Genomic DNA, 9,640 nt, shown 5'->3' with positions numbered 1-9,640 from the left:
AAGTCTCTGGTTCTAAATAGCCTTAGAGCTTATTCTATAAACCGTTGTAACATGATGGACCATTCATTGTAGTATGAGGAGGAGGAGGAGAAGTGAGGAGGACGGAAGATTGCAAGGTTATGGCATGCTATCACACATTAATAGCATTGAGGGAGCATGGATAAATGGAGATCAAGCACATGAACACAAAAGTGAACAAAACATTGAACCCCAAAAAGTGGGAACTTCTTTCCATTGATAGATATATATACATGTCAATCTCTACACAAAGTGTATAAGATGGTCTCTACACAATTTGTACGGGACCTCATGGGGTCTTTACACTTTTGTAGAAGACCCCATAGGGACTATAGAAGACCTCATAGGGACTGTTTTCTAATAAAGGAAACTTTCCTAATTCAGAGAGCTATGTCAATGAATCATAATCAATAATACTCTTGTTATAATGCTCCCTTTTCCTTTGACATTCAAAGACATCCTTTCCCATTTTTCTTCTCCACCACTTTCCTTTGAAATTTAAAGAAATACTTTCCAAAATAATTGGTCATACTTCCTAAAATGTATGTATACACACATACAGGGAGATAATGAGACAAAATTATCTTACTTCTAGCATGTCAACATGATCAATCCATTATGCTTCATATTATCCAAAGCTTCCCATAAGTGGGCATATCAACATGCTATGAAAATTAAAATAATAAATCTTTAGCTGCTAGTAACCATGGTAACAAATTCTAGAGGCCATAAAAAGATAGCTCCATGAAAGTGTATCTCAAGGAAGAAGCTTCTCTTGACAAAGGGTAGGCCCTAATACTAATGAAGAGCCAAGTTCTAACATCATGCTGAGTCATAGAATCATGCCAAGTTCTAACATCATGCCTTCTCTTATTAAAAGAAAAATCCTATGTAATAATCAAAACACCAAAGGAAATACCCTCTTTTTCCAACCTTCATAAAATAACTACCCCTACAAGAGCTCAAAATATTGTCCTGAAAAAAAAAATCAGGCTTAAAATAAATACTCCTACAAGGTCTCTACTTAAAAATAATGAATCCCCAATGGCAAATTCTTTATCATTCAAAGTTAGATCCATGTATTAAAAACATATGATCTCTATCATTCAAAGTTAGAGTCAATCTTAAAAACATTGTAGTAAGCGTATGATCTATGTAAAAAAAAACTATATGGAAGATAGCCACAAGATATGATTACTTGGTCTAAGCATCAAGACACATCCAGTAGTTTCCAAAAAAGTACTTAATTGATGCATTCAAACATTTTTCGAGCAAAAACTTGTCCTAAGGTGATCCCTCAAGCATGGGGTACATGGGACTATACAAATCTCTATCCTTCCAAGTAAAGCTCATTAAATTGGCTAAGTCCCTAAAAAATGAAAGAATGCATTCCATATCCAAATATGTCAATGGAAAAACATGTACCATATTCGATCTTCATGGCCGAGGGTATACACTATAGTTATCCAAGCTGGTTCTCCTAACTTTCTCATAATATATAAGTGTAGAAAAATTATTTTCCCTGTAGCCTCCATAACAACATGGTGATAGACATATAGCTAGAGGTCTCCCTTAAACATTTCTTCTCATTCAAAGATAGAGAAATGTTTCAAAATGTTAAGAGATTTCTAAGTCATAATACACAAGGATGTATTATTGAGTGACATCTGAATTCCCTTTTCCAACTAAGTAGATAGAACTCTACTAATAAAAAGTCAAAAGCAAAAGGCACTTAATCAACCATTTTCTTATGTAGGAAAAAATTCCAAGGTTTTATAGAACATTATAATACTTGAAAACTCTGAAGCTTAGGCTTCACAAATTTCTTTGGAGTCTATGCTTCCAATCTAAGCTTAAGGGACCAATTAGATGTGGATTATTTATGGGAAATCTTTCTTCATTTCCAATTATATTCCTTCCACTCAGGACCATCAAACAAAAGGGAGGGGGCCTATTTAAAAATTTGTGGAATCTAATAGCACGTAGGTACTTGGGCACAAACTGGTGCTTGTTTATAGTCTTTGCATGGTTGTGCACTTTGAGGTGGCAAGCTACAATGGCCGAGCTGGAGCACAATAGATAAACTACTTTATAGTTTACATTTTAGAAGTACCGCTATAATATTGCTCTAGCTTTTCTTGGATAGGCAACACGTTCGACTGTGAGCATTCATGATGAATGGCTAGGGTGTGTGGAAGACTTCACTAAGGAACCCCAATAGACCAGCCCACGCAGACACGCATATTGATCTTCAAACTCATGACAATCACCTTGATATCCAGTGCACTCATCCTTGTTGTTGAGAGTGCTCTCAACGGAAGCAGAATGGGAGAGGGTGAGAGAGAGGGAGAGCCAGAAGAGAGCCACACAAATTTTGGTGGGTGCAAAACACCCTAATCTTCTATGTCATCCATATATATATGTGTTTGAGTATTGTACATAACCGAGGTTAAGGCACAATGGCCTTTAACCCCCACAACCTCCCACTTAAAGGCCTATGTGCCTTTAAGGGAGAACAACCTACTATTCAATGCCCATCAATACATGACAATATTCAAACCACTGACTAGGTAGGCTCTTCGTCAGCATATATGTAGGGTTATCATCTGTATATATATATATATATATATATCAAGGTCAATCCATCCATCTCATGCTTCTAAACATCAAAAACATGGGACTTTTATTTGGTTGAGTTTAAATATGTTCAATTAGTATCATTAAGTTTATACAACTGAATGCAATTGTGTACTATACTTATATAGCATAATTAGGGGTTTTCTTCATACCCTAAGCCATCCTGGTCTGTATTTAACTTAGTTTTTGTTAGACAATCCTATATAGAGGGTTTCCATAGATATACATATTTCCCCTTATAATATAAAACTTAGTAAAGGGGAAGGGGTACATTATATACCCCTCTCTTAAGTATCCCTCACTATGCCAATGGGAATTTTATCTTGATATATTCATTTCAACGTAATGTTAACATCATTTGTGGAAAATTATGGGATTACTTCCTCTCCCTTAGCGACATTTGTCCATACTTGTCCTAGTCTCTGCTAGACCATTCCTTACATAGGGGTTAGTGTGTGTGCTAGACCTTCAAGTGTGGTCTACTCAAAGAATGATTATATCCCCTAGGGGAAACGATCTGGATAGAGTTAAGGATAGTCTACTATAAGATCATCATCATGGAACTCTACAACATATTGTCACCTCTAAAGGTTGCAAGGGTTCTCACGATAAAGTGGGGAACCTATCTCAGCTCCTTATGGAGCAAGGTGTGGTGTATATGACAAAGGAGATGTATATCTAGTGGTCCCTCTAGCTCATCCAAATATTAAAAATATATCTTTTTTGTGTGTACCAAATTGAGGGCATTGGATCCTCTTGATCTTATTATAAAAATCTCAACAAGGTGGGTCAAATAAGCTCCTTATAACTCCATTTACACTAATATGAGTTCAATACTAAAGAAATCTAAATGCAATAATGGAAAAATAAAAATGGGGATCCAAAACCACATAAGGAATTCATAAACTCCCCACAAATAGTGTTATGGTTACCAAATTAAGGCACTCCCCTAGAAAGCAAAGTTCTGTAAGGGAAGTGCAAATTAAGGCACTCCCCCAGAAAGCAAAAGGTCCCTAAGGGAAGTGTGTGTGTGTGTGTGTGCACGCAAACATGCTTGCATGTGTACATGTGTGTGCGTGCATGTGTCCTATGCCATGCAATCTTGCTCACCACATATGGCAAGGTTATAATAAGGTGATTCCATTCTTCTTGCTTTTTGCTCTAGGTCACCTATCAATATCAATACACTTACAAAGGTAAAACTGGCAGTTCCATGCAAACCAAACCAGCACCATGTAGGTATTCTAATTTAGTAAATCAACCCCATTCATTAAAGTCTCTGGTTCCAAATAGCCTTATAGCTTATTCTATAAATTGAATTAACATGATGAACCATTCAATGTAGTACTAGGAGAAGGAAAAGAAGTGAGAAGGATGGAAATTTCAAGGTGATGGCATGCTATCACACATCAATAGTGTTGAGGGAGCATGGACAAATGGAGATCAAGCACATGAACACCAAAGTGAACTAAACATTGAACCCCAAAGAGTGGGAACTTCTTCCCATTGAGAGATATGTATACATGTCAATCTCTATACAAAGTGTATAAGATGGTCTCTACACAATTTGTAGGGGACCTCATGGGGTCTCTACACTTTTTCAAATCAGCCATGTTTGTCGTGGCTATCCTATTCCATCGGGTTGGCAGTTAAAATTACTAGCCACCGCTCACCCACCACCAGGCTTAAGCATGGATGATCACTATGAGTGCAGTAAAAATTACCAGTCACCAGGCTCGCATGCTTAGTAGAGTAATAGAGTGCATGGTAATGAGTGATTCGAGCTTCATGGTTTACCTTTGTGGGAATTACTACCCGGTGGTGGTGGCTCTCATCAACCATGTTTGTCATGGCTAAGATTCCACTGGGCTGGTAGTTAATTACCAGCCACCAGAGAGGCTTGCTCACCCACCACATGGCATCTGCTTCATGATTACCAGCCCATCTAGGGTGGTGCCTAAGATTCCACTACGGTGGCCTACAATTAAGATGGATGGAACCATGGGCTCCAACCACCACAGTGGCTCGAACCTTATAATATATAATATCCATGGCATTTGGCATTTTACTACATTGCTCTCATCTGCCCCTACCTTGCTACTTTGGTCCACACACTCTACTACTTTGCTCCACACCCCTCCTCTAGCTCTTTTCAACCCTTGCTCTACTATGCTCCACACTCCCTCCTCCAACTCTCGTCACTCATCTGCTTCCTTGCTCATCTATTGCTCACCCACACATCTTCACCATGCCTACTACCACCCCCCTCAATGCTCTGCCCAATGTTATATGCCTTCTCATATAAGGTGACTGTGTTGCACTCACCTAGAGTAGAAATGGTGGCACTAGTGTAGACCCTTCATTCCCACAATCTATTCCCCCCACATCTGCATGTCACCACCTTAGATGACATGCTTACCTCTAGCCTCTTTATGGTTGTGCTGTATGGGTTCCCCCTAGATGTCAATGAAGGCCTCAATATTTTTAGAGTAGAGTACTCTCGACTTGTTGACTCATCTATTGCTCACCCACACATCTTCACCATGCCTACTACCACCCCCCTCAATGCTCTGCCCAATGTTATATGCCTTCTCATATAAGGTGACTGTGTTGCACTCACCTAGAGTAGAAATGGTGGCACTAGTGTAGACCCTTCATTCCCACAATCTATTCCCCCCACATCTGCATGTCACCACCTTAGATGACATGCTTACCTCTAGCCTCTTTATGGTTGTGCTGTATGGGTTCCCCCTAGATGTCAATGAAGGCCTCAATATTTTTAGAGTAGAGTACTCTCGACTTGTTGACTTTTTGTAGGGGATCACTTATTTACCTAAGGACTCCTCACAACTATGCCTTGATTTCTAGAGTAAGTGCTTGGCATATTTGTTTCCCTTTCCTAATCAATGGGGTATTATTTGTGCATCTATCATATCCAAATTGGAAAAACTTGTGCATGTGTCTATGGACTTAGTGTATGTGGTTTTTACCAATTGTCACTACTTTATTTGTTTTTGTCGTTATTTCTTTCATAGGCCAGCATTATGATTGCAAACATATTCCATAGATAAAATACTTTCTTATTGGTCTTGTAGTTTTTGTTGAAGCCTATCTAGCCTTGCACTTGAGTAGATAGGAGTATTGGCAAGTTGGTCTAAGATAGAGAGTTGATACTTGAGCTCATATGTGGACATGCATATGTCAAAGTGCAATCTCATCAATTTGTATGGTGGATGGTTGGATTGTGTTTGATCCTTCGATAAGGTAGGTTGTTATATGTGTCTTTGCTAATGCATGTGGCTTCTATCTTTTGTTGCTTATATCTCTAGGACTTGATGATTAGCATGCATTGTAGGTATTCCATGCATGAGCGGGATGCGATGAAGCCATTTTTGTTTGAGGAAAATTTATAATTGATGACTTCATGTTGTGTGTGTCCCATTTCTATGGACATAGACTCACACTTTTTAGCTTCTGCATGTTGTTGTCAAGGTACTCATATTTTTTTTAAGCACATTGCATGGTCTATCAATGGTTGCAAGTTTTATTGGGGTAGGGAGATTCTCATCCTATATATATGTCCATGCCCAACTTAATTTTCTATCCAAGTGTTGATGTTGATTAGAGATAATGGCTGGTCATGCTCTATACTCCTTCATGGATGGGTACAGTGGGTATAACCAAGTCAGGGTTAGAGACTAGGATCAGTCAAAGACCACCATTGTCACCCAATGGGGTGACGTAGAAAAGGGAGAGAGTAGGAGTTTGAGAGTGAGAAGAGGAGACACACCCACAGTAGACACCAATAGGTGGGGATAAACAATGAGTGGTACCTCCCCAAGTACACACAGTAGTATACATATATCTTTGGATAAGGCTAGGACCAGTAGGCACTAAGTACAATGCAATCTTAGTGTACTTAGCAGTACTAGACTAAAAACTGTTACATAGGGTGGCCAGTGCCTTTACCCCAACAACCTCCCACTTAAAGGCAATGTGCCCTCAAGAGAAAGAAAAGAAAAAACAGCATATACATCATAATGTACAAGACCAGTAGACTGGCCTTAACCTATACCCATTAGCCGTCTGCAATGTGCAAACCGCTCAGCAGCCAATCCTTTGGTCAACAGATCTGCTGGATTGTCATCAGTGTGAAATTTCACAAGCTGAAGTTGCTTGTTCTCAAGCACCGCCCTGATAAAATGATACTTCACGTCGATGTGCTTCATCTTTGCATGAAAAACAGGATTTCATGCCAACTGTATGGCACTCTGACTGTCACAATGCAACAATGGAGTATCACTAGAGTAGCCCAAATCTGCCACTAGCCGAGATAGCCATATAGCTTCCTTGCATGCCTCAGTGGCTGCAATATATTCAGCTTCTGTAGTAGACAGAGCAATGCACTGCTGCATTCTAGATACCCACGACACTACACCTCCAGCGAAAGTGAAAACATATCCGGTAGTAGACTTCCAGGTATCAGGGTGACTGGCATAATCAGAGTCTGTATAACCCTGCACTTTTGCATCTTGACTACCGAAACATATACACAGGTCCTTCAGGTATCTCATGACACCTTTTACTGCATCCCAATGCTTCCTGCCAGGTTTAGCCATGTATCTACTAACCACTCCCACTGCAAACGCAATATCGGGCCTGGTTGCAACCATAGCATACATGAGACTACCACACGCTGATGCATACGGAATCTTTGACATCTCAGCCCTCTCGGCATCTGTCTGAGGGCTGTCCAAAACCAATACTCTTCCCCCCCTCCATGTGAAATCTCTGCAAGACCTTGCCAATGTATTCCTTCTGAGACAAGTATAGCAACCGCTTTTCCCTATCCCGAAGTATCCGCATGCCCAGTATATGGTTGGCATCACCAAGATCCTTCATATCAAAGGTTTGGTGCAATCTTTTCTTCAAGGCATCGATCTCCTTATGAGATTTTCCAGCAATCAACATATCATCCACATACAAAATGAGGATCAGTAAACTGCCATCGGAAGCTTTCTTGGTATACAAGCAGTGATCAATGTCACTTCTCCTATAACCTTGGGTTCGCATGAATGTATCAAACTTATGATACCATTCTCTGGGTGCCTGCTTAAGACCATAAAGACTTTTCTTCAGTCTGCACACAAGCTTCTCCTTTCCCTTCACTGTAAAACCTTCTGGCTACTGCATAAAAATCTGTTCATGTAAATCACCATGAAGAAATGCCGTCTTGACATCCATTTGGACCAAGTCCATATCTGCATGTGCAACCAATGCTAATACAGTTCTGAGAGTTGTCATCTTAACGACAGGAGAGAATATCTCATCAAAGTCAACACCATATTCCTGCTTGAACCCCTTGGCAACCAGTCTGGCTTTATGCCTTGGCTTTTCACCAGGTGTGACTTTAAGTCGATAAACCCATTTGCATGGCAGTACTTTCTTACCAGTAGGCAAGGGTACCAATTCCCAAGTGCCATTTTTGTGAAGACTGTCCATTTCAGACTTCATGGCAAGATCCCATTGAACCTTGTCTGCCCTTTGCCTAGCCTCTCTGTAGCATGAAGGCTCTCCACAATCAGTGAGCATTAGATAATCAAAGCCAGGAATAAATCTGTTTGGTTGCCGTGTCGGTCTGGTTGACCTTCTAACCTGATGACCATCATCATGAGGTGGCTGTCCAGCCTGTTCATTACCCAGTTCTGGCTGCATTTGCATGTCAGGAAGATCATCTAACTGTGGTACATCCATTGGGATATCATCTGCCATATCTGGCTGTCCATTTGGACCTGCTGCAGCATCATTTAATGGCTGATTATGCTACTGTTGTGGCTGATTTACAGCCGGTCTGTGTTGCCCATGATGCCTGTCATCATCAATAGTTACTTTTAAGGGTCCCTGTTGTACAACAGGTTCCTTGAACATGATGGTTTCATCAAACACGACATCATTGCTGCGTATAAGTTTTCTGTTTGTGGGATCCCATAGTCTGTAGCTCATCTCACCTTTGTCACCATACCCTAGGAAAATGCATTTCAGAGACTTTGGATCCAATTTAGTCTGTCCTCCCTGCGTACATGCACATACGCGACACAACCAAAGACCCGTAGGTGTTTGTAAGATGGAGGCTTACCCGTCCATGCCTCTTCAGGCACACCACCACATAATCTCTTATTCGGTGACCTATTTATAAGGTGCACAGCTGTCTTTACAGCTTCAGCCCAAAAAATGTGGGGCAATGCAGCATGTGACAACATAGATCTGACCTTTTCTTGAATGGTCCTGAACATTTTCTCAGCGGTACCATTCTGTGGAGGATCATACGGTGCAGATAACACCCTTTGAATGCCCTTTGCCTCACAGAATTCTTGGAACTCTTTGGACAAATACTCTCCACCATTGTCAGACCTCAAAGCTTTCAGTTTCTTGCCTGTCTCATTTTCGACCAGTGCAACAAACTTAGTGAAAGCAGTAAAGGTATCACTCTTTCTTTTAAGAGTGTAAACCCACACTTTGCGGGTGGCATCATCTATAAATGACAAAATGTACTTTGCTCCTCCTAAAGATACAGTAGGCATCTCACATACATCGGTATGGACAAGCTCTAAGAGCTGTAATTTCTGATTTGATGCCCTCTTATGAGGAATCTGTACTTGACGACCGTAGAGACAAAATTCACATTTCTTTAAATCTGAAAATTTTAGACTCGGTAAGTAACCAAAATGAGCCAGTTGCTCCATTCCCTTAACACTCATATGGCCAAGCCGGCTATGCCACAATGAAATCTTTGGCAGCTCGGCAGCATTTACATCGGAATGCGGACAATGTCCTGCATGAAGTGAATACAAAGTATCAAGTTTAGGACCTCTGGCTATAGCCATTGCCCCTTTGCTGATTTTCCACTTCTGATTACCAAAGGTGGTATGATAACCATCGTCATCCAACAACCCTGTGGAAATCAAGTTCTTCTTCACCTCAGGAA

Source organism: Dipteris shenzhenensis, chromosome 9 (genome assembly GCF_047967505.1).
Source record: "Dipteris shenzhenensis isolate YYH24624 ecotype China chromosome 9, Dip_SZ_1.0, whole genome shotgun sequence".
NCBI lineage: Eukaryota > Viridiplantae > Streptophyta > Polypodiopsida > Gleicheniales > Dipteridaceae > Dipteris > Dipteris shenzhenensis.
This window is presented reverse-complemented; position numbering follows the sequence as displayed.